Genomic DNA, 25,378 nt, shown 5'->3' on the forward strand with positions numbered 1-25,378 from the left:
ATAGAAGAACGAAATTTGGAGAACCAAGTGGGCCAAGTGTACTGATCATTACGTGAAAGTATCATCCAGTTTGGGTGAAAAAATATTTGCTGAGATTTCTGGAGACTCGTAATTTTTAGAAGCTTGCAACCCCTTTCAATGAAAGTGTATCTCGCCAGTCACTGCTTAAAGCTACATGAAAAGGAAACAAAACATAGAGTTACAATGTGAAACTGCTTTACTGTGTCAAGTTTCAAGAAGCTAGCATAAACCGTGTTTGATTTAGAGTTCCAAATACATCTATCAATATAGGAGAAAACAGAGTGAAACGACAAAATTCAAACTGTTACTGGAAAAGAACGCTTCAACATAGAAGAACGAAATTTGGGGAACCAAGAGGGCTTAGTGTACTGATCATTACCTGAAAGTATCATCTAGTTTGGGTGAAAAAATATTTGCTGAGATTTCTGGAGACTCGTAATTTTTGGAAGCTTGCAACCCCTTTCAATGAAAGTGTTTCTCGCCAGTCACTGCTTAGGGCTACATGAAAAGGAAACAAAACATAGAGTTAGAATGTGAAACTGCTTTACTGTGTCAAGTTTCAAGAAGCTAGCACAAACCGTGTTTGATTTAGAGTTCCAAATACATCTATCAATATAGGAGAAAACAGAGTGAAACGACAAAATTCAAACTGTTACTGGAAACGAACGCTTCAACATAGAAGAACGAAATTTGGGGAACCAAGTGGGCTTAGTGTACTGATCATTACCTGAAAGTATCATGCAGTTTGGGTGAAAAAATATTTGCTGAGCTTTCTGGAGACTCGTAATTTTTGGAAGCTTGCAACCCCTTTCAATGAAAGTGTTTCTCGCCAGTCACTGCTTAGGGCTACATGAAAAGGAAACAAAACATAGAGTTAGAATGTGAAACTGCTTTACTGTGTCAAGTTTCAAGAAGCTAGCACAAACCGTGTTTGATTTAGAGTTCCAAATACATCTATCAATATAGGAGAAAACAGAGTGAAATGCCAGAATGGAAACTGTTACTGGAAACGAACGCTTCAACATAGAAGAATGAAATTTGGAGAACCAAGTGGGCTTAGTGTACTGATCATTACCTGAAAGTATCATCCAGTTTGGGTGAAAAAATATTTGCTGAGATTTCTGGAGACTCGTAATTTTTGGAAGCTTGCAACCCCTTTCAATGAAAGTGTTTCTCGCCAGTCACTGCTTAAAGCTACATGAAAAGGAAACAAAACATAGAGTTACAATGTGAAACTGCTTTACTGTGTGAAGTTTCAAGAAGCTAGCACAAACCGTGTTTGATTTAGAGTTCCAAATACATCTATCAATATAGGAGAAAACAGAGTGAAATGCCAGAATGGAAACTGTTACTGGAAACGAACGCTTCAACATAGAAGAACGAAATTTGGAGAACCAAGTGGGCCAAGTGTACTGATCATTACGTGAAAGTATCATCCAGTTTGGGTGAAAAAATATTTGCTGAGATTTCTGGAGACTCGTAATTTTTAGAAGCTTGCAACCCCTTTCAATGAAAGTGTTTCTCGCCAGTCACTGCTTAAAGCTACATGAAAAGGAAACAAAACATAGAGTTAGAATGTGAAACTGCTTTACTGTGTCAAGTTTCAAGAAGCTAGCACAAACCGTGTTTGATTTAGAGTTCCAAATACATCTATCAATATAGGAGAAAACAGAGTGAAATGCCAGAGTGGAAACTGTTAGTGTAAACGAACGCTTCAACATAGAAGAACGAAATTTGGGGAACCAAGAGGGCTTAGTGTACTGATCATTACCTGAAAGTATCATCCAGTTTGGGTGAAAAAATATTTGCTGAGATTTCTGGAGACTCGTAATTTTTGGAAGCTTGCAACCCCTTTCAATGAAAGTGTTTCTCGCCAGTCACTGCTTAGGGCTACATGAAAAGGAAACAAAACATAGAGTTAGAATGTGAAACTGCTTTACTGTGTCAAGTTTCAAGAAGCTAGCACAAACCGTGTTTGATTTAGAGTTCCAAATACATCTATCGATATAGGAGAAAACAGAGTGAAACGACAAAATTCAAACCGTTAGTGGAAACGAACGCTTCAACATAGAAGAACGAAATTTGGGGAACCAAGAGGGCTTAGTGTACTGATCATTACCTGAAAGTATCATCCAGTTTGGGTGAAAAAATATTTGCTGAGATTTCTGGAGACTCGTAATTTTTGGAAGCTTGCAACCCCTTTCAATGAAAGTGTTTCTCGCCAGTCACTGCTTAGGGCTACATGAAAAGGAAACAAAACATAGAGTTAGAATGTGAAACTGCTTTACTGTGTCAAGTTTCAAGAAGCTAGCACAAACCATGTTTGATTTAGAGTTCCAAATACATCTATCAATATAGGAGAAAACAGAGTGAAACGCAAAAATTCAAACTGTTACTGGAAACGAACGCTTCAACATAGAAGAACGAAATTTGGGGAACCAAGTGGGCTTAGTGTACTGATCATTACCTGAAAGTATCATGCAGTTTGGGTGAAAAAATATTTGCTGAGATTTCTGGAGACTCGTAATTTTTGGAAGCTTGCAACCCCTTTCAATGAAAGTGTTTCTCTCCAGTCACTGCTTAGGGCTACATGAAAAAGAAACAAAACATAGAGTTAGAATGTGAAACTGCTTTACTGTGTCAAGTTTCAAGAAGCTAGCACAAACCGTGTTTGATTTAGAGTTCCAAATACATCTATCAATATAGGAGAAAACAGAGTGAAATGCCAGAGTGGAAACTGTTAGTGTAAACGAACGCTTCAACATAGAAGAACGAAATTTGGAGAACCAAGTGGGCCAAGTGTACTGATCATTACCTGAAAGTATCATCCAGTTTGGGTGAAAAAATATTTGCTGAGATTTCTGGAGACTCGTAATTTTTAGAAGCTTGCAACCCCTTTCAATGAAAGTGTTTCTCGCCAGTCACTGCTTAGGGCTACATGAAAAAGAAACAAAACTTAGTGTTAGAATGTGAAACTGCTTTACTGTGTCAAGTTTCAAGAAGCTAGCACAAACCGTGTTTGATTTAGAGTTCCAAATACATCTATCAATATAGGAGAAAACAGAGTGAAATGCCAGAATGGAAACTGTTACTGGAAACGAACGCTTCAACATAGAAGAATGAAATTTGGAGAACCGAGTGGGCTTAGTGTACTGATCATTACCTGAAAGTATCATGCAGTTTGGGTGAAAAAATATTTGCTGAGATTTCTGGAGACTCGTAATTTTTGGAAGCTTGCAACCCCTTTCAATGAAAGTGTTTCTCGCCAGTCACTGCTTAGGGCTACATGAAAAGGAAACAAAACATAGAGTTAGAATGTGAAACTGCTTTACTGTGTCAAGTTTCAAGAAGCTAGCACAAACCGTGTTTGATTTAGAGTTCCAAATACATCTATCAATATAGGAGAAAACAGAGTGAAATGCCAGAATGGAAACTGTTACTGGAAACGAACGCTTCAACATAGAAGAACGAAATTTGGAGAACCAAGTGGGCCAAGTGTACTGATCATTACATGAAAGTATCATCCAGTTTGGGTGAAAAAATATTTGCTGAGATTTCTGGAGACTCGTAATTTTTAGAAGGTTGCAACCCCTTTCAATGAAAGTGTTTCTCGCCAGTCACTGCTTAAAGCTACATGAAAAGGAAACAAAACATAGAGTTACAATGTGAAACTGCTTTACTGTGTCAAGTTTCAAGAAGCTAGCACAAACCGTGTTTGATTTAGAGTTCCAAATACATCTATCAATATAGGAGAAAACAGAGTGAAATGCCAGAATGGAAACTGTTACTGGAAACGAACGCTTCAACATAGAAGAATGAAATTTGGAGAACCAAGTGGGCTTAGTGTACTGATCATTACCTGAAAGTATCATCCAGTTTGGGTGAAAAAATATTTGCTGAGATTTCTGGAGAATCGTAATTTTTGGAAGCTTGCAACCCCTTTCAATGAAAGTGTTTCTCGCCAGTCACTGCTTAAAGCTACATGAAAAGGAAACAAAACATAGAGTTAGAATGTGAAACTGCTTTACTGTGTCAAGTTTCATGAAGCTAGCACAAACCGTGTTTGATTTAGAGTTCCAAATACATCTATCAATATAGGAGAAATCAGAGTGAAATGCCAGAGTGGAAACTGTTAGTGTAAACGAACGCTTCAACATAGAAGAACGAAATTTGGGGAACCAAGAGGGCTTAGTGTACTGATCATTACCTGAAAGTATCATCTAGTTTGGGTGAAAAAATATTTGCTGAGTTTTCTGAAGACTCGTAATTTTTGGAAGCTTGCAACCCCTTTCAATGAAAGTGTTTCTCGGCAGTCACTGCTTAGGGCTACATGAAAAGGAAACAAAACATAGAGTTACAATGTGAAACTGCTTTACTGTGTCAAGTTTCAAGAAGCTAGCACAAACCGTGTTTGATTTAGAGTTCCAAATACATCTATCAATATAGGAGAAAACAGAGTGAAACGCAAAAATTCAAACTGTTACTGGAAACGAACGCTTCAACATAGAAGAACGAAATTTGGGGAACCAAGTGGGCTTAGTGTACTGATCATTACCTGAAAGTATCATGCAGTTTGGGTGAAAAAATATTTGCTGAGATTTCTGGAGACTCGTAATTTTTGGAAGCTTGCAACCCCTTTCAATGAAAGTGTTTCTCGCCAGTCACTGCTTAGGGCTACATGAAAAAGAAACAAAACTTAGAGTTAGAATGTGAAACTGCTTTACTGTGTCAAGTTTCAAGAAGCTAGCACAAACCGTGTTTGATTTAGAGTTCCAAATACATCTATCAATATAGGAGAAAACAGAGTGAAATGCCAGAGTGGAAACTGTTAGTGTAAACGAACGCTTCAACATAGAAGAATGAAATTTGGAGAACCGAGTGGGCTTAGTGTACTGATCATTACCTGAAAGTATCATCCAGTTTGGGTGAAAAAGTATTTGCTGAGATTTCTGGAGACTCGTAATTTTTGGAAGCTTGCAACCCCTTTCAATGAAGGGGTTTCTCGCCAGTCACTGCTTAAAGCTACATGAAAAGGAAACAAAACATAGAGTTAGAATGTGAAACTGCTTTACTGTGTCAAGTTTCAAGAAGCTAGCACAAACCGTGTTTGATTTAGTGTTCCAAATACATCTATCAATATAGGAGAAAACAGAGTGAAACGACAAAATTCAAACTGTTACTGGAAACGAACGCTTCAACATAGAAGAACGAAATTTGGGGAACCAAGTGGGCTTAGTGTACTGATCATTACCTGAAAGTATCATGCAGTTTGGGTGAAAAAATATTTGCTGAGATTTCTGGAGACTCGTAATTTTTGGAAGCTTGCACCCCCTTTCAATTAAAGTGTTTCTCGCCAGTCACTGCTTAGGGCTACATGAAAAGGAAACAAAACATAGAGTTAGAATGTGAATCTGCTTTACTGTGTCAAGTTTCAAGAAGCTAGCACAAACCGTGTTTGATTTAGAGTTCCAAATACATCTATCAATATAGGAGAAAACAGAGTGAAACGCAAAAATTCAAACTGTTACTGGAAACGAACGCTTCAACATAGAAGAACGAAATTTGGGGAACCAAGTGGGCTTAGTGTACTGATCATTACCTGAAAGTATCATGCAGTTTGGGTGAAAAAATATTTGCTGAGATTTCTGGAGACTCGTAATTTTTGGAAGCTTGCAACCCCTTTCAATTAAAGTGTTTCTCGCCAGTCACTGCTTAGGGCTACATGAAAAAGAAACAAAACATAGAGTTAGAATGTGAAACTGCTTTACTGTGTCAATTTTCAAGAAGCTAGCACAAACCGTGTTTGATTTAGAGTTCCAAATACATCTATCAATATAGGAGAAAACAGAGTGAAATGCCAGAGTGGAAATTGTTAGTGTAAACGAACGCTTCAACATAGAAGAACGAAATATGGAGAACCAAGTGGGCCAAGTGTACTGATCATTACCTGAAAGTATCATCCAGTTTGGGTGAAAAAATATTTGCTGAGATTTCTGGAGACTCGTAATTTTTAGAAGCTTGCAACCCCTTTCAATGAAAGTGATTCTCGCCAGTCTCTGCTTAGGGCTACAAGAAAAGGAAACAAAACATAGAGTTAGAATGTGAAACTGCTTTACTGTGTCAAGTTTCAAGAAGCTAGCACAAACCGTGTTTGATTTAGAGTTCCAAATACATCTATCAATATAGGAGAAAACAGAGTGAAACGCAAAAATTCAAACTGTTACTGGAAACGAACGCTTCAACATAGAAGAACGAAATTTGGGGAACCAAGTGGGCTTAGTGTACTGATCATTACCTGAAAGTATCATGCAGTTTGGATGAAAAAATATTTGCTGAGATTTCTGGAGACTCGTAATTTTTGGAAGCTTGCAACCCCTTTCAATGAAAGTGTTTCTCGCCAGTCACTGCTTAGGGCTACATGAAAAAGAAACAAAACTTAGAGTTAGAATGTGAAACTGCTTTACTGTGTCAAGTTTCAAGAAGCTAGCACAAACCGTGTTTGATTTAGAGTTCCAAATACATCTATCAATATAGGAGAAAACAGAGTGAAATGCCAGAGTGGAAACTGTTAGTGTAAACGAACGCTTCAACATAGAAGAATGAAATTTGGAGAACCGAGTGGGCTTAGTGTACTGATCATTACCTGAAAGTATCATCCAGTTTGGGTGAAAAAGTATTTGCTTAGATTTCTGGAGACTCGTAATTTTTGGAAGCTTGCAACCCCTTTCAATGAAGGGGTTTCTCGCCAGTCACTGCTTAAAGCTACATGAAAAGGAAACAAAACATAGAGTTAGAATGTGAAACTGCTTTACTGTGTCAAGTTTCAAGAAGCTAGCACAAACCGTGTTTGATTTAGTGTTCCAAATACATCTATCAATATAGGAGAAAACAGAGTGAAACGACAAAATTCAAACTGTTACTGGAAACGAACGCTTCAACATAGAAGAACGAAATTTGGGGAACCAAGTGGGCTTAGTGTACTGATCATTACCTGAAAGTATCATGCAGTTTGGGTGAAAAAATATTTGCTGAGATTTCTGGAGACTCGTAATTTTTGGAAGCTTGCAACCCCTTTCAATGAAAGTGTGTCTCGCAAGTCACTGCTTAAAGCTACATGAAAAGGAAACAAAACATAGAGTTAGAATGTGAAACTGCTTTACTGTGTCAAGTTTCAAGAAGCTAGCACAAACCGTGTTTGATTTAGAGTTCCAAATACATCTATCGATATAGGAGAAAACAGAGTGAAACGACAAAATTCAAACCGTTACTGGAAACGAACGCTTCAACATAGAAGAACGAAATTTGTGGAACCAAGAGGGCTTAGTGTACTGATCATTACCTGAAAGTATCATCCAGTTTGGGTGAAAAAATATTTGCTGAGATTTCTGGAGACTCGTAATTTTTGGAAGCTTGCAACCCCTTTCAATGTAAGTGTTTCTCGCCAGTCACTGCTTAGGGCTACATGAAAAGGAAACAAAACATAGAGTTAGAATGTGAAACTGCTTTACTGTGTCAAGTTTCAAGAAGCTAGCACAAACCATGTTTGATTTAGAGTTCCAAATACATCTATCAATATAGGAGAAAACAGAGTGAAACGCAAAAATTCAAACTGTTACTGGAAACGAACGCTTCAACATAGAAGAACGAAATTTGGGGAACCAAGTGGGCTTAGTGTACTGATCATTACCTGAAAGTATCATGCAGTTTGGGTGAAAAAATATTTGCTGAGATTTCTGGAGACTCGTAATTTTTGGAAGCTTGCAACCCCTTTCAATTAAAGTGTTTCTCGCCAGTCACTGCTTAGGGCTACATGAAAAAGAAACAAAACATAGAGTTAGAATGTGAAACTGCTTTACTGTGTCAATTTTCAAGAAGCTAGCACAAACCGTGTTTGATTTAGAGTTCCAAATACATCTATCAATATAGGAGAAAACAGAGTGAAATGCCAGAGTGGAATTTGTTAGTGTAAACGAACGCTTCAACATAGAAGAACGAAATATGGAGAACCAAGTGGGCCAAGTGTACTGATCATTACCTGAAAGTATCATCCAGTTTGGGTGAAAAAATATTTGCTGAGATTTCTGGAGACTTGTAATTTTTAGAAGCTTGCAACCCCTTTCAATGAAAGTGTTTCTCGCCAGTCTCTGCTTATGGCTACAAGAAAAGGAAACAATACATAGAGTTAGAATGTGAAACTGCTTTACTGTGTCAAGTTTCAAGAAGCTAGCACAAACCGTGTTTGATTTAGAGTTCCAAATACATCTATCAATATAGGAGAAAACAGAGTGAAACGACAAAATTCAAACTGTTACTGGAAACGAACGCTTCAACATAGAAGAACGAAATTTGGGGAACCAAGAGGGCTTAGTGTACTGATCATTACCTGAAAGTATCATCTAGTTTGGGTGAAAAAATATTTGCTGAGATTTCTGAAGACTCGTAATTTTTGGAAGCTTGCAACCCCTTTCAATGAAAGTGTTTCTCGGCAGTCACTGCTTAGGGCTACATGAAAAGGAAACAAAACATAGAGTTACAATGTGAAACTGCTTTACTGTGTCAAGTTTCAAGAAGCTAGCACAAACCGTGTTTGATTTAGAGTTCCAAATACATCTATCAATATAGGAGAAAACAGAGTGAAACGCAAAAATTCAAACTGTTACTGGAAACGAACGCTTCAACATAGAAGAACGAAATTTGGGGAACCAAGTGGGCTTAGTGTACTGATCATTACCTGAAAGTATCATGCAGTTTGGGTGAAAAAATATTTGCTGAGATTTCTGGAGACTCGTAATTTTTGGAAGCTGGCAACCCCTTTCAATGAAAGTGTGTCTCGCAAGTCACTGCTTAAAGCTACATGAAAAGGAAACAAAACATAGAGTTAGAATGTGAAACTGCTTTACTGTGTCAAGTTTCAAGAAGCTAGCACAAACCGTGTTTGATTTAGAGTTCCAAATACATCTATCGATATAGGAGAAAACAGAGTGAAACGACAAAATTCAAACCGTTACTGGAAACGAACGCTTCAACATAGAAGAACGAAATTTGGGGAACCAAGAGGGCTTAGTGTACTGATCATTACCTGAAAGTATCATCCAGTTTGGGTGAAAAAATATTTGCTGAGATTTCTGGAGACTCGTAATTTTTGGAAGCTTGCAACCCCTTTCAATGTAAGTGTTTCTCGCCAGTCACTGCTTAGGGCTACATGAAAAGGAAACAAAACATAGAGTTAGAATGTGAAACTGCTTTACTGTGTCAAGTTTCAAGAAGCTAGCACAAACCGTGTTTGATTTAGAGTTCCAAATACATCTATCAATATAGGAGAAAACAGAGTGAAACGCAAAAATTCAAACTGTTACTGGAAACGAACGCTTCAACATAGAAGAACGAAATTTGGGGAACCAAGTGGGCTTAGTGTACTGATCATTACCTGAAAGTATCATGCAGTTTGGGTGAAAAAATATTTGCTGAGATTTCTGGAGACTCGTAATTTTTGGAAGCTTGCAACCCCTTTCAATTTAAGTGTTTCTCACCAGTCACTGCTTAGGGCTACATGAAAAAGAAACAAAACATAGAGTTAGAATGTGAAACTGCTTTACTGTGTCAATTTTCAAGAAGCTAGCACAAACCGTGTTTGATTTAGAGTTCCAAATACATCTATCAATATAGGAGAAAACAGAGTGAAATGCCAGAGTGGAAATTGTTAGTGTAAACGAACGCTTCAACATAGAAGAACGAAATATGGAGAACCAAGTGGGCCAAGTGTACTGATCATTACCTGAAAGTATCATCCAGTTTGGGTGAAAAAATATTTGCTGAGATTTCTGGAGACTTGTAATTTTTAGAAGCTTGCAACCCCTTTCAATGAAAGTGTTTCTCGCCAGTCTCTGCTTATGGCTACAAGAAAAGGAAACAAAACATAGAGTTAGAATGTGAAACTGATTTACTGTGTCAAGTTTCAAGAAGCTAGCACAAACCGTGTTTGATTTAGAGTTCCAAATACATCTATCAATATAGGAGAAAACAGAGTGAAATGCCAGAATGGAAACTGTTACTGGAAACGAACGCTTCAACATAGAAGAATGAAATTTGGAGAACCGAGTGGGCTTAGTGTACTGATCATTACCTGAAAGTATTATGCAGTTTGGGTGAAAAAATATTTGCTGAGATTTCTGGAGACTCGTAATTTTTGGAAGCTTGCAACCCCTTTCAATGAAAGTGTTTCTCGCCAGTCACTGCTTAGGGCTACATGAAAAGGAAACAAAACATAGAGTTAGAATGTGAAACTGCTTTACTGTGTCAAGTTTCAAGAAGCTAGCACAAACCGTGTTTGATTTAGAGTTCCAAATACATCTATCAATATAGGAGAAAACAGAGTGAAATGCCAGAATGGAAACTGTTACTGGAAACGAACGCTTCAACATAGAAGAATGAAATTTGGAGAACCAAGTGGGCTTAGTGTACTGATCATTACCTGAAAGTATCATCCAGTTTGGGTGAAAAAATATTTGCTGAGATTTCTGGAGACTCGTAATTTTTGGAAGCTTGCAACCCCTTTCAATGAAAGTGTTTCTCGCCAGTCACTGCTTAAAGCTACATGAAAAGGAAACAAAACATAGAGTTACAATGTGAAACTGCTTTACTGTGTGAAGTTTCAAGAAGCTAGCACAAACCGTGTTTGATTTAGAGTTCCAAATACATCTATCAATATAGGAGAAAACAGAGTGAAATGCCAGAATGGAAACTGTTACTGGAAACGAACGCTTCAACATAGAAGAACGAAATTTGGAGAACCAAGTGGGCCAAGTGTACTGATCATTACGTGAAAGTATCATCCAGTTTGGGTGAAAAAATATTTGCTGAGATTTCTGGAGACTCGTAATTTTTAGAAGCTTGCAACCCCTTTCAATGAAAGTGTTTCTCGCCAGTCACTGCTTAAAGCTACATGAAAAGGAAACAAAACATAGAGTTAGAATGTGAAACTGCTTTACTGTGTCAAGTTTCAAGAAGCTAGCACAAACCGTGTTTGATTTAGAGTTCCAAATACATCTATCAATATAGGAGAAAACAGAGTGAAACGACAAAATTCAAACTGTTACTGGAAACGAACGCTTCAACATAGAAGAACGAAATTTGGGGAACCAAGAGGGCTTAGTGTACTGATCATTACCTGAAAGTATCATCTAGTTTGGGTGAAAAAATATTTGCTGAGATTTCTGAAGACTCGTAATTTTTGGAAGCTTGCAACCCCTTTCAATGAAAGTGTTTCTCGGCAGTCACTGCTTAGGGCTACATGAAAAGGAAACAAAACATAGAGTTACAATGTGAAACTGCTTTACTGTGTCAAGTTTCAAGAAGCTAGCACAAACCGTGTTTGATTTAGAGTTCCAAATACATCTATCAATATAGGAGAAAACAGAGTGAAACGCAAAAATTCAAACTGTTACTGGAAACGAACGCTTCAACATAGAAGAACGAAATTTGGGGAACCAAGTGGGCTTAGTGTACTGATCATTACCTGAAAGTATCATGCAGTTTGGGTGAAAAAATATTTGCTGAGATTTCTGGAGACTCGTAATTTTTGGAAGCTTGCAACCCCTTTCAATGAAAGTGTTTCTCGCCAGTCACTGCTTAGGGCTACATGAAAAAGAAACAAAACTTAGAGTTAGAATGTGAAACTGCTTTACTGTGTCAAGTTTCAAGAAGCTAGCACAAACCGTGTTTGATTTAGAGTTCCAAATACATCTATCAATATAGGAGAAAACAGAGTGAAATGCCAGAGTGGAAACTGTTAGTGTAAACGAACGCTTCAACATAGAAGAACGAAATATGGAGAACCAAGTGGGCCAAGTGTACTCATCATTACCTGAAAGTATCATCCAGTTTGGGTGAAAAAATATTTGCTGAGATTTCTGGAGACTCGTAATTTTTAGAAGCTTGCAACCCCTTTCAATGAAAGTGTTTCTCGCCAGTCTCTGCTTAGGGCTACAAGAAAAGGAAAGAAAACATAGAGTTAGAATGTGAAACTGCTTTACTGTGTCAAGTTTCAAGAAGCTAGTACAAACCGTGTTTGATTTAGAGTTCCAAATACATCTATCAATATAGGAGAAAACAGAGTGAAATGCCAGAATGGAAACTGTTACTGGAAACGAACGCTTCAACATAGAAGAACGAAATTTGGAGAACCAAGTGGGCCAAGTGTACTGATCATTACGTGAAAGTATCATCCAGTTTGGGTGAAAAAATATTTGCTGAGATTTCTGGAGACTCGTAATTTTTAGAAGCTTGCAACCCCTTTCAATGAAAGTGTTTCTCGCCAGTCACTGCTTAAAGCTACATGAAAAGGAAACAAAACATAGAGTTACAATGTGAAACTGCTTTACTGTGTCAAGTTTCAAGAAGCTAGCACAAACCGTGTTTGATTTAGAGTTCCAAATACATCTATCAATATAGGAGAAAACAGAGTGAAATGCCAGAATGGAAACTGTTACTGGAAACGAACGCTTCAACATAGAAGAATGAAATTTGGAGAACCAAGTGGGCTTAGTGTACTGATCATTACCTGAAAGTATCATCCAGTTTGGGTGAAAAAATATTTGATGAGATTTCTGGAGACTCGTAATTTTTGGAAGCTTGCAACCCCTTTCAATGAAAGTGTTTCTCGCCAGTCACTGCTTAAAGCTACATGAAAAGGAAACAAAACATAGAGTTAGAATGTGAAACTGCTTTACTGTGTCAAGTTTCATGAAGCTAGCACAAACCGTGTTTGATTTAGAGTTCCAAATACATCTATCAATATAGGAGAAATCAGAGTGAAATGCCAGAGTGGAAACTGTTAGTGTAAACGAACGCTTCAACATAGAAGAACGAAATTTGGGGAACCAAGAGGGCTTAGTGTACTGATCATTACCTGAAAGTATCATCTAGTTTGGGTGAAAAAATATTTGCTGAGTTTTCTGAAGACTCGTAATTTTTGGAAGCTTGCAACCCCTTTCAATGAAAGTGTTTCTCGGCAGTCACTGCTTAGGGCTACATGAAAAGGAAACAAAACATAGAGTTACAATGTGAAACTGCTTTACTGTGTCAAGTTTCAAGAAGCTAGCACAAACCGTGTTTGATTTAGAGTTCCAAATACATCTATCAATATAGGAGAAAACAGAGTGAAACGCAAAAATTCAAACTGTTACTGGAAACGAACGCTTCAACATAGAAGAACGAAATTTGGGGAACCAAGTGGGCTTAGTGTACTGATCATTACCTGAAAGTATCATGCAGTTTGGGTGAAAAAATATTTGCTGAGATTTCTGGAGACTCGTAATTTTTGGAAGCTTGCAACCCCTTTCAATGAAAGTGTTTCTCGCCAGTCACTGCTTAGGGCTACATGAAAAAGAAACAAAACATAGAGTTAGAATGTGAAACTGCTTTACTGTGTCAAGTTTCAAGAAGCTAGCACAAACCGTGTTTGATTTAGAGTTCCAAATACATCTATCAATATAGGAGAAAACAGAGTGAAATGCCAGAGTGGAAACTGTTAGTGTAAACGAACGCTTCAACATAGAAGAACGAAATATGGAGAACCAAGTGGGCCAAGTGTACTGATCATTACCTGAAAGTATCATCCAGTTTGGGTGAAAAAATATTTGCTGAGATTTCTGGAGACTCGTAATTTTTAGAAGCTTGCAACCCCTTTCAATGAAAGTGTTTCTCGCCAGTCTCTGCTTAGGGCTACAAGAAAAGGAAACAAAACATAGAGTTACAATGTGAAACTGCTTTACTGTGTCAAGTTTCAAGAAGCTAGCACAAACCGTGTTTGATTTAGAGTTCCAAATACATCTATCAATATAGGAGAAAACAGTGAAATGCCAGAATGGAAACTGTTACTGGAAACGAACGCTTCAACATAGAAGAATGAAATTTGGAGAACCGAGTGGGCTTAGTGTACTGATCATTACCTGAAAGTATCATGCAGTTTGGGTGAAAAAATATTTGCTGAGATTTCTGGAGACTCGTAATTTTTGGAAGCTTGCAACCCCTTTCAATGAAAGTGTTTCTCGCCAGGCACTGCTTAGGGCTACATGAAAAGGAAACAAAACATAGAGTTAGAATGTGAAACTGCTTTACTGTGTCAAGTTTCAAGAAGCTAGCACAAACCGTGTTTGATTTAGAGTTCCAAATATATCTATCAATATAGGAGAAAACAGAGTGAAATGCCAGAATGGAAACTGTTACTGGAAACGAACGCTTCAACATAGAAGAATGAAATTTGGAGAACCAAGTGGGCTTAGTGTACTGATCATTACCTGAAAGTATCATCCAGTTTGGGTGAAAAAATATTTGCTGAGATTTCTGGAGACTCGTAATTTTTGGAAGCTTGCAACCCCTTTCAATGAAAGTGTTTCTCGCCAGTCACTGCTTAAAGCTACATGAAAAGGAAATAAAACATAGAGTTACAATGTGAAACTGCTTTACTGTGTCAAGTTTCAAGAAGCTAGCACAAACCGTGTTTGATTTAGAGTTCCAAATACATCTATCAATATAGGAGAAAACAGAGTGAAATGCCAGAATGGAAACTGTTACTGGAAACGAACGCTTCAACATAGAAGAACGAAATTTGGAGAACCAAGTGGGCCAAGTGTACTGATCATTACGTGAAAGTATCATCCAGTTTGGGTGAAAAAATATTTGCTGAGATTTCTGGAGACTCGTAATTTTTAGAAGCTTGCAACCCCTTTCAATGAAAGTGTATCTCGCCAGTCACTGCTTAAAGCTACATGAAAAGGAAACAAAACATAGAGTTACAATGTGAAACTGCTTTACTGTGTCAAGTTTCAAGAAGCTAGCATAAACCGTGTTTGATTTAGAGTTCCAAATACATCTATCAATATAGGAGAAAACAGAGTGAAACGACAAAATTCAAACTGTTACTGGAAAAGAACGCTTCAACATAGAAGAACGAAATTTGGGGAACCAAGAGGGCTTAGTGTACTGATCATAACCTGAAAGTATCATCTAGTTTGGGTGAAAAAATATTTGCTGAGATTTCTGGAGACTCGTAATTTTTGGAAGCTTGCAACCCCTTTCAATGAAAGTGTTTCTCGCCAGTCACTGCTTAGGGCTACATGAAAAGGAAACAAAACATAGAGTTAGAATGTGAAACTGCTTTACTGTGTCAAGTTTCAAGAAGCTAGCACAAACCGTGTTTGATTTAGAGTTCCAAATACATCTATCAATATAGGAGAAAACAGAGTGAAACGCAAAAATTCAAACTGTTACTGGAAACGAACGCTTCAACATAGAAGAACGAAATTTGGGGAACCAAGTGGGCTTAGTGTACTGATCATTACCTGAAAGTATCATGCAGTTTGGGTGAAAAAATATTTGCTGAGCTTTCTGGAGACTCGTAATTTTTGGAAGCTTGCAACCCCTTTCAATGAAAGTGTTTCTCGCCAGTCACTGCTTAGGGCTACATGAAAAGGAAACAAAACATAGAGTTAGAATGTGAAACTGCTTTACTGTGTCAAGTTTCAAGAAGCTAGCACAAACCGTGTTTGATTTAGAGTTCCAAATACATCTATCAATATAGGAGAAAACAGAGTGAAATGCCAGAATGGAAACTGTTACTGGAAACGAACGCTTCAACATAGAAGAATGAAATTTGGAGAACCAAGTGGGCTTAGTGTACTGATCATTACCTGAAAGTATCATCCAGTTTGGGTGAAAAAATATTTGCTGAGATTTCTGGAGACTCGTAATTTTTGGAAGCTTGCAACCCCTTTCAATGAAAGTGTTTCTCGCCAGTCACTGCTTAAAGCTACATGAAAAGGAAACAAAACATAGAGTTAGAATGTGAAACTGCTTTACTGTGTCAAGTTTCAAGAAGCTAGCACAAACCGTGTTTGATTTAGAGTTCCAAATACATCTATCAATATAGGAGAAAACAGAGTGAAATGCCAGAGTGGAAACTGTTAGTGTAAACGAACGCTTCAACATAGAAGAACGAAATTTGGGGAACCAAGAGGGCTTAGTGTACTGATCATTACCTGAAAGTATCATCTAGTTTGGGTGAAAAAATATTTGCTGAGATTTCTGAAGACTCGTAATTTTTGGAAGCTTGCAACCCCTTTCAATGAAAGTGTTTCTCGGCAGTCACTGCTTAGGGCTACATGAAAAGGAAACAAAACATAGAGTTACAATGTGAAACTGCTTTACTGTGTCAAGTTTCAAGAAGCTAGCCCAAACCGTGTTTGATTTAGAGTTCCAAATACATCTATCAATATAGGAGAAAACAGAGTGAAACGACAAAATTCAAATTGTTACTGGAAACGAACGCTTCAACATAGAAGAACGAAATTTGGGGAACCAAGTGGGCTTAGTGTACTGATCATTACCTGAAAGTATCATCCAGTTTGGGTGAAAAAGTATTTGCTGAGATTTCTGGAGACTCGTAATTTTTGGAAGCTTGCAACCCCTTTCAATGAAGGGGTTTCTCGCCAGTCACTGCTTAAAGCTACATGAAAAGGAAACAAAACATAGAGTTAGAATGTGAAACTGCTTTACTGTGTCAAGTTTCAAGAAGCTAGCACAAACCGTGCTTGATTTAGAGTTCCAAATACATCTATCGATATAGGAGAAAACAGAGTGAAATGCCAGAATGGAAACTGTTACTGGAAACGAACGCTTCAACATAGAAGAACGAAATTTGGAGAACCAAGTGGGCCAAGTGTACTGATCATTACGTGAAAGTATCATCCAGTTTGGGTGAAAAAATATTTGCTGAGATTTCTGGAGACTCGTAATTTTTAGAAGCTTGCAACCCCTTTCAATGAAAGTGTATCTCGCCAGTCACTGCTTAAAGCTACATGAAAAGGAAACAAAACATAGAGTTACAATGTGAAACTGCTTTACTGTGTCAAGTTTCAAGAAGCTAGCATAAACCGTGTTTGATTTAGAGTTCCAAATACATCTATCAATATAGGAGAAAACAGAGTGAAACGACAAAATTCAAACTGTTACTGGAAACGAACGCTTCAACATAGAAGAACGAAATTTGGGGAACCAAGAGGGCTTAGTGTACTGATCATTACCTGAAAGTATCATCTAGTTTGGGTGAAAAAATATTTGCTGAGATTTCTGGAGACTCGTAATTTTTGGAAGCTTGCAACCCCTTTCAATGAAAGTGTTTCTCGCCAGTCACTGCTTAGGGCTACATGAAAAGGAAACAAAACATAGAGTTAGAATGTGAAACTGCTTTACTGTGTCAAGTTTCACAAAGCTAGCACAAACCGTGTTTGATTTAGAGTTCCAAATACATCTATCAATATAGGAGAAAACAGAGTGAAACGCAAAAATTCAAACTGTTACTGGAAACGAACGCTTCAACATAGAAGAACGAAATTTGGGGAACCAAGTGGGCTTAGTGTACTGATCATTACCTGAAAGTATCATGCAGTTTGGGTGAAAAAATATTTGCTGAGCTTTCTGGAGACTCGTAATTTTTGGAAGCTTGCAACCCCTTTCAATGAAAGTGTTTCTCGCCAGTCACTGCTTAGGGCTACATGAAAAGGAAACAAAACATAGAGTTAGAATGTGAAACTGCTTTACTGTGTCAAGTTTCAAGAAGCTAGCACAAACCGTGTTTGATTTAGAGTTCCAAATACATCTATCAATATAGGAGAAAACAGAGTGAAATGCCAGAATGGAAACTGTTACTGGAAACGAACGCTTCAACATAGAAGAATGAAATTTGGAGAACCAAGTGGGCTTAGTGTACTGATCATTACCTGAAAGTATCATCCAGTTTGGGTGAAAAAATATTTGCTGAGATTTCTGGAGACTCGTAATTTTTGGAAGCTTGCAACCCCTTTCAATGAAAGTGTTTCTCGCCAGTCACTGCTTAAAGCTACATGAAAAGGAAACAAAACATAGAGTTACAATGTGAAACTGCTTTACTGTGTGAAGTTTCAAGAAGCTAGCACAAACCGTGTTTGATTTAGAGTTCCAAATACATCTATCAATATAGGAGAAAACAGAGTGAAATGCCAGAATGGAAACTGTTACTGGAAACGAACGCTTCAACATAGAAGAACGAAATTTGGAGAACCAAGTGGGCCAAGTGTACTGATCATTACGTGAAAGTATCATCCAGTTTGGGTGAAAAAATATTTGCTGAGATTTCTGGAGACTCGTAATTTTTAGAAGCTTGCAACCCCTTTCAATGAAAGTGTTTCTCGCCAGTCACTGCTTAAAGCTACATGAAAAGGAAACAAAACATAGAGTTAGAATGTGAAACTGCTTTACTGTGTCAAGTTTCAAGAAGCTAGCACAAACCGTGTTTGATTTAGAGTTCCAAATACATCTATCAATATAGGAGAAAACAGAGTGAAATGCCAGAGTGGAAACTGTTAGTGTAAACGAACGCTTCAACATAGAAGAACGAAATTTGGGGAACCAAGAGGGCTTAGTGTACTGATCATTACCTGAAAGTATCATCTAGTTTGGGTGAAAAAATATTTGCTGAGATTTCTGAAGACTCGTAATTTTTGGAAGCTTGCAACCCCTTTCAATGAAAGTGTTTCTCGGCAGTCACTGCTTAGGGCTACATGAAAAGGAAACAAAACATAGAGTTACAATGTGAAACTGCTTTACTGTGTCAAGTTTCAAGAAGCTAGCCCAAACCGTGTTTGATTTAGAGTTCCAAATACATCTATCAATATAGGAGAAAACAGAGTGAAACGACAAAATTCAAACTGTTACTGGAAACGAACGCTTCAACATAGAAGAACGAAATTTGGGGAACCAAGTGGGCTTAGTGTACTGATCATTACCTGAAAGTATCATCCAGTTTGGGTGAAAAAGTATTTGCTGAGATTTCTGGAGACTCGTAATTTTTGGAAGCTTGCAACCCCTTTCAATGAAGGGGTTTCTCGCCAGTCACTGCTTAAAGCTACATGAAAAGGAAACAAAACATAGAGTTAGAATGTGAAACTGCTTTACTGTGTCAAGTTTCAAGAAGCTAGCACAAACCGTGTTTGATTTAGAGTTCCAAATACATCTATCGATATAGGAGAAAACAGAGTGAAACGACAAAATTCAAACCGTTACTGGAAACGAACGCTTCAACATAGAAGAACGAAATTTGGGGAACCAAGAGGGCTTAGTGTACTGATCATTACCTGAAAGTATCATCCAGTTTGGGTGAAAAAATATTTGCTGAGATTTCTGGAGACTCGTAATTTTTGGAAGCTTGCAACCCCTTTCAATGAAAGTGTTTCTCGCCAGTCACTGCTTAGGGCTACATGAAAAGGAAACAAAACATAGAGTTAGAATGTGAAACTGCTTTACTGTGTCAAGTTTCAAGAAGCTAGCACAAACCGTGTTTGATTTAGAGTTCCAAATACATCTATCGATATAGGAGAAAACAGAGTGAAACGACAAAATTCAAACCGTTACTGGAAACGAACGCTTCAACATAGAAGAACGAAATTTGGGGAACCAAGAGGGCTTAGTGTACTGATCATTACCTGAAAGTATCATCCAGTTTGGGTGAAAAAATATTTGCTGAGATTTCTGGAGACTCGTAATTTTTGGAAGCTTGCAACCCCTTTCAATGAAAGTGTTTCTCGCCAGTCACTGCTTAGGGCTACATGAAAAGGAAACAAAACATAGAGTTAGAATGTGAAACTGCTTTACTGTGTCAAGTTTCAAGAAGCTAGCACAAACCATGTTTGATTTAGAGTTCCAAATACATCTATCAATATAGGAGAAAACAGAGTGAAACGCAAAAATTCAAACTGTTACTGGAAACGAACGCTTCAACATAGAAGAACGAAATTTGGGGAACCAAGTGGGCTTAGTGTACTGATCATTACCTGAAAGTATCATGCAGTTTGGGTGAAAAAATATTTGCTGAGATTTCTGGAGACTCGTAATTTTTGGAAGCTTGCAACCCCTTTCAATGAAAGTGTTTCTCTCCAGTCACTGCTTAGGGCTACATGAAAAAGAAACAAAACATAGAGTTAGAATGTGAAACTGCTTTACTGTGTCAAGTTTCAAGAAGCTAGCACAAACCGTGTTTGATTTAGAGTTCCAAATACATCTATCAATATAGGAGAAAACAGAGTGAAATGCCAGAGTGGAAACTGTTAGTGTAAACGAACGCTTCAACATAGAAGAACGAAATTTGGAGAACCAAGTGGGCCAAGTGTACTGATCATTACCTGAAAGTATCATCCAGTTTGGGTGAAAAAATATTTGCTGAGATTTCTGGAGACTCGTAATTTTTAGAAGCTTGCAACCCCTTTCAATGAAAGTGTTTCTCGCCAGTCACTGCTTAGGGCTACATGAAAAAGAAACAAAACTTAGTGTTAGAATGTGAAACTGCTTTACTGTGTCAAGTTTCAAGAAGCTAGCACAAACCGTGTTTGATTTAGAGTTCCAAATACATCTATCAATATAGGAGAAAACAGAGTGAAATGCCAGAATGGAAACTGTTACTGGAAACGAACGCTTCAACATAGAAGAATGAAATTTGGAGAACCGAGTGGGCTTAGTGTACTGATCATTACCTGAAAGTATCATGCAGTTTGGGTGAAAAAATATTTGCTGAGATTTCTGGAGACTCGTAATTTTTGGAAGCTTGCAACCCCTTTCAATGAAAGTGTTTCTCGCCAGTCACTGCTTAGGGCTACATGAAAAGGAAACAAAACATAGAGTTAGAATGTGAAACTGCTTTACTGTGTCAAGTTTCAAGAAGCTAGCACAAACCGTGTTTGATTTAGAGTTCCAAATACATCTATCAATATAGGAGAAAACAGAGTGAAATGCCAGAATGGAAACTGTTACTGGAAACGAACGCTTCAACATAGAAGAATGAAATTTGGAGAACCAAGTGGGCTTAGTGTACTGATCATTACCTGAAAGTATCATCCAGTTTGGGTGAAAAAATATTTGCTGAGATTTCTGGAGACTCGTAATTTTTGGAAGCTTGCAACCCCTTTCAATGAAAGTGTTTCTCGCCAGTCACTGCTTAAAGCTACATGAAAAGGAAACAAAACATAGAGTTACAATGTGAAACTGCTTTACTGTGTCAAGTTTCAAGAAGCTAGCACAAACCGTGTTTGATTTAGAGTTCCAAATACATCTATCAATATAGGAGAAAACAGAGTGAAATGCCAGAATGGAAACTGTTACTGGAAACGAACGCTTCAACATAGAAGAATGAAATTTGGAGAACCAAGTGGGCTTAGTGTACTGATCATTACCTGAAAGTATCATCCAGTTTGGGTGAAAAAATATTTGCTGAGATTTCTGGAGACTCGTAATTTTTGGAAGCTTGCAACCCCTTTCAATGAAAGTGTTTCTCGCCAGTCACTGCTTAAAGCTACATGAAAAGGAAACAAAACATAGAGTTAGAATGTGAAACTGCTTTACTGTGTCAAGTTTCAAGAAGCTAGCCCAAACCGTGTTTGATTTAGAGTTCCAAATACATCTATCAATATAGGAGAAAACAGAGTGAAATGCCAGAGTGGAAACTGTTAGTGTAAACGAACGCTTCAACATAGAAGAACGAAATTTGGGGAACCAAGAGGGCTTAGTGTACTGATCATTACCTGAAAGTATCATCTAGTTTGGGTGAAAAAATATTTGCTGAGATTTCTGAAGACTCGTAATTTTTGGAAGCTTGCAACCCCTTTCAATGAAAGTGTTTCTCGGCAGTCACTGCTTAGGGCTACATGAAAAGGAAACAAAACATAGAGTTACAATGTGAAACTGCTTTACTGTGTCAAGTTTCAAGAAGCTAGCCCAAACCGTGTTTGATTTAGAGTTCCAAATACATCTATCAATATAGGAGAAAACAGAGTGAAACGACAAAATTCAAACTGTTACTGGAAACGAACGCTTCAACATAGAAGAACGAAATTTGGGGAACCAAGTGGGCTTAGTGTACTGATCATTACCCGAAAGTATCATCCAGTTTGGGTGAAAAAATATTTGCTGAGATTTCTGAAGACTCGTAATTTTTGGAAGCTTCCAACCCCTTTCAATGAAAGTGTTTCTCGCCAGTCACTGTTTAGGGCTACATGAAAAGGAAACAAAACATAGAGTTAGAATGTGAAACTGCTTTACTGTGTCAAGTTTCAAGAAGCTAGCACAAACCGTGTTTGATTTAGAGTTCCAAATACATCTATCAATATAGGAGAAAACAGAGTGAAATGCCAGAATGGAAACTGTTACTGGAAACGAACGCTTCAACATAGAAGAATGAAATTTGGAGAACCAAGTGGGCTTAGTGTACTGATCATTACCTGAAAGTATCATCCAGTTTGGGTGAAAAAATATTTGATGAGATTTCTGGAGACTCGTAATTTTTGGAAGCTTGCAACCCCTTTCAATGAAAGTGTTTCTCGCCAGTCACTGCTTAAAGCTACATGAAAAGGAAACAAAACATAGAGTTAGAATGTGAAACTGCTTTACTGTGTCAAGTTTCAAGAAGCTAGCACAAACCGTGTTTGATTTAGAGTTCCAAATACATCTATCAATATAGGAGAAAACAGAGTGAAATGCCAGAGTGGAAACTGTTAGTGTAAACGAACGCTTCAACATAGAAGAACGAAATTTGGGGAACCAAGAGGGCTTAGTGTACTGATCATTACCTGAAAGTATCATCTAGTTTGGGTGAAAAAATATTTGCTGAGATTTCTGAAGACTCGTAATTTTTGGAAGCTTGCAACCCCTTTCAATGAAAGTGTTTCTCGGCAGTCACTGCTTAGGGCTACATGAAAAGGAAACAAAACATAGAGTTACAATGTGAAACTGCTTTACTGTGTCAAGTTTCAAGAAGCTAGCCCAAACCGTGTTTGATTTAGAGTTCCAAATACATCTATCAATATAGGAGAAAACAGAGTGAAATGCAAAAATTCAAACTGTTACTGGAAACGAACGCTTCAACATAGAAGAACGAAATTTGGGGAACCAAGTGGGCTTAGTGTACTGATCATTACCTGAAAGTATCATGCAGTTTGGGTGAAAAAATATTTGCTGAGATTTCTGGAGACTCGTAATTTTTGGAAGCTTGCAACCCCTTTCAATGAAAGTGTTTCTCGCCAGTCACTGCTTAGGGCTACATGAAAAAGAAACAAAACTTAGAGTTAGAATGTGAAACTGCTTTACTGTGTCAAGTTTCAAGAAGCTAGCACAAACCGTGTTTGATTTAGAGTTCCAAATACATCTATCAATATAGGAGAAAACAGAGTGAAATGCCAGAGTGGAAACTGTTAGTGTAAACGAACGCTTCAACATAGAAGAACGAAATATGGAGAACCAAGTGGGCCAAGTGTACTGATCATTACCTGAAAGTATCATCCAGTTTGGGTGAAAAAATATTTGCTGAGATATCTGGAGACTCGTAATTTTTAGAAGCTTGCAACCCCTTTCAATGAAAGTGTTTCTCGCCAGTCTCTGCTTAGGGCTACAAGAAAAGGAAACAAAACACAGAGTTAGAATGTGAAACTGCTTTACTGTGTCAAGTTTCAAGAAGCTAGCACAAACCGTGTTTGATTTAGAGTTCCAAATACATCTATCAATATAGGAGAAAACAGAGTGAAATGCCAGAATGGAAACTGTTACTGGAAACGAACGCTTCAACATAGAAGAATGAAATTTGGAGAACCGAGTGGGCTTAGTGTACTGATCATTACCTGAAAGTATCATGTAGTTTGGGTGAAAAAATATTTGCTGAGATTTCTGGAGACTCGTAATTTTTGGAAGCTTGCAACCCCTTTCAATGAAAGTGTTTCTCGCCAGTCACTGCTTAGGGCTACATGAAAAGGAAACAAAACATAGAGTTAGAATGTGAAACTGCTTTACTGTGTCAAGTTTCAAGAAGCTAGCACAAACCGTGTTTGATTTAGAGTTCCAAATACATCTATCAATATAGGAGAAAACAGAGTGAAATGCCAGAATGGAAACTGTTACTGGAAACGAACGCTTCAACATAGAAGAATGAAATTTGGAGAACCAAGTGGGCTTAGTGTACTGATCATTACCTGAAAGTATCATCCAGTTTGGGTGAAAAAATATTTGCTGAGATTTCTGGAGACTCGTAATTTTTGGAAGCTTGCAACCCCTTTCAATGAAAGTGTTTCTCGCCAGTCACTGCTTAAAGCTACATGAAAAGGAAACAAAACATAGAGTTACAATGTGAAACTGCTTTACTGTGTGAAGTTTCAAGAAGCTAGCACAAACCGTGTTTGATTTAGAGTTCCAAATACATCTATCAATATAGGAGAAAACAGAGTGAAATGCCAGAATGGAAACTGTTAATGGAAACGAACGCTTCAACATAGAAGAACGAAATTTGGAGAACCAAGTGGGCCAAGTGTACTGATCATTACGTGAAAGTATCATCCAGTTTGGGTGAATAAATATTTGCTGAGATTTCTGGAGACTCGTAATTTTTAGAAGCTTGCAACCCCTTTCAATGAAAGTGTTTCTCGCCAGTCACTGCTTAAAGCTACATGAAAAGGAAACAAAACATAGAGTTACAATGTGAAACTGCTTTACTGTGTCAAGTTTCAAGAAGCTAGCCCAAACCGTGTTTGATTTAGAGTTCCAAATACATCTATCAATATAGGAGAAAACAGAGTGAAACGACAAAATTCAAACTGTTACTGGAAACGAACGCTTCAACATAGAAGAACGAAATTTGGGGAACCAAGTGGGCTTAGTGTACTGATCATTACCCGAAAGTATCATCCAGTTTGGGTGAAAAAATATTTGCTGAGATTTCTGAAGACTCGTAATTTTTGGAAGCTTGCAACCCCTTTCAATGAAAGTGTTTCTCGCCAGTCACTGCTTAGGGCTACATGAAAAGGAAACAAAACATAGAGTTAGAATGTGAAACTGCTTTACTGTGTCAAGTTTCAAGAAGCTAGCACAAACCGTGTTTGATTTAGAGTTCCAAATACATCTATCAATATAGGAGAAAACAGAGTGAAATGCCAGAATGGAAACTGTTACTGGAAACGAACGCTTCAACATAGAAGAATGAAATTTGGAGAACCAAGTGGGCTTAGTGTACTGATCATTACCTGAAAGTATCATCCAGTTTGGGTGAAAAAATATTTGATGAGATTTCTGGAGACTCGTAATTTTTGGAAGCTTGCAACCCCTTTCAATGAAAGTGTTTCTCGCCAGTCACTGCTTAAAGCTACATGAAAAGGAAACAAAACATAGAGTTAGAATGTGAAACTGCTTTACTGTGTCAAGTTTCAAGAAGCTAGCACAAACCGTGTTTGATTTAGAGTTCCAAATGCATCTATCAATATAGGAGAAAACAGAGTGAAATGCCAGAGTGGAAACT

The sequence above is a fragment of the Spermophilus citellus genome, assembly GCF_964194105.1.
Source record: "Spermophilus citellus genome assembly, chromosome: 4".
NCBI classification, from domain to species: Eukaryota; Metazoa; Chordata; class Mammalia; order Rodentia; family Sciuridae; genus Spermophilus; species Spermophilus citellus.